Source organism: Octopus bimaculoides, chromosome 9 (genome assembly GCF_001194135.2).
Source record: "Octopus bimaculoides isolate UCB-OBI-ISO-001 chromosome 9, ASM119413v2, whole genome shotgun sequence".
Classification (NCBI taxonomy): Eukaryota; Metazoa; Mollusca; class Cephalopoda; order Octopoda; family Octopodidae; genus Octopus; species Octopus bimaculoides.
Genome location: NC_068989.1, coordinates 65,525,364 through 65,526,932, shown reverse-complemented (window position 1 = coordinate 65,526,932; position 1,569 = coordinate 65,525,364).

The window sequence follows — 1,569 nt, the reverse complement described above, 5'->3', positions numbered from 1 at the left end:
ATATCAACACACACGTGCATGTGCGCGCACACATACACACACACTCGCGCGCGCAAGCACATATCCGTACATAAATGATAGCAATTTGGCTGCTTTAGAATCTCCGATAATTTTCCTCAGAGTGTTCGTTCTGGCAATCTACAGCTTAAGTTCAAATTCCTCGGAGTTTTAATCGAACTTCTGGCCTCTCAGATATTATGTTTCCCTACCAACTCAGTACCGGTGTATATTATTCATCGATTCCTTCTCTCTAACCGTTCCTCTTCGCCGCTCGCTCTTCTTTTGCGGTATTCGTCTACGACTGCACCTCAGAGCTAAAATTGAATTTGAAGAATGGAAGAGGATGTAAACCAATGTTATAGCGATAACAGGTTTACTTTTTTTCATTAATCCACTTGAATCCATAATGAAGTTTTCTAATATTTAATATGATTTCAGTTCTACTCATTTAGAATGTACTGTGCTTAACACATTAATCTATCTGTCTATCTATCTATCTATCTATCTATCTATCTATCTATCTATCTATCTATCTATCTATCTATCTATGTCTGTCTGTCTGTCTGTCTGTCTGTCTGCCTGTCGATTTATCTATCTAACTATCTTAACATACCTACATACATACGTACGTACTTATGTACATACATATATGTACAAATATATGTATGCATATATCTGTATGTAAGTAGTTATTTAAAGCTTGGCATACACATTTTTGCATGCCAATTAAAGCACTTTCAGTGCCTATGGCTACCTGACGTCATCCACAATATTAAAAAATGCCATATATAAGAGAAAAGGTTTGCGTACGCCGCTATATATATATATAATAAAGAATGGCACAAGAACGCAAACATCCAGAGAGTTAGGTGATACAAGAAAGGGACAAAACATCCAGATAGACGATACAAAGAAAACACGGACAGGTCATTCGGAGTTTTCTCTCTTCAGTCGAGATCCAGATTATCCTTGCAATTTCGGCTGGTTATTCTCGATATTGCTCCAATCTGGCCAGCCCCAAGGATAAAACTAAACTAAGAGCATTAGATTCCTTGGAAGAAAGCAGCGAATGTATACAAAAACAAGGACGGAAAAAAAAAACGAACAATGTTACACAAATACAGTAGGAATAATAACAGGACATAACAACATGTCTCTCGACTAAGGACGAATTAAATTAAGCTGGCGTGTATGGAAATAAGGCGCAGGGCTAGCTGTGAAGTAGAAAGCTGTGGCAGTTTGGGTGTCTTCTACTATAGCCTCGAGCCGACCAAAGCCTTGTGAGTGGATTTGGTAGATGGAAACTGAAAGAACTCTGTCGTATATGTGTTTGCATTTGTGTGTGTATTTGTGTGTGCGTGTGGTTCCTCCCACCATCGTTTGACAGCCGATGTTGATGTCTTTATTTCCCTATAACCTAGCGGTTCTGCAAAACAGATTGAGAGAATAAGTATTAGGCTTGCAAAGAATAAGTCCTCAGGTCGATTTGTTTGATTAAAAAGGTGGTGCTCCGGCATGGCCGCAGTCAAATAACTGAAACAGGTAAAAGAGGTATAAATATGATTGATG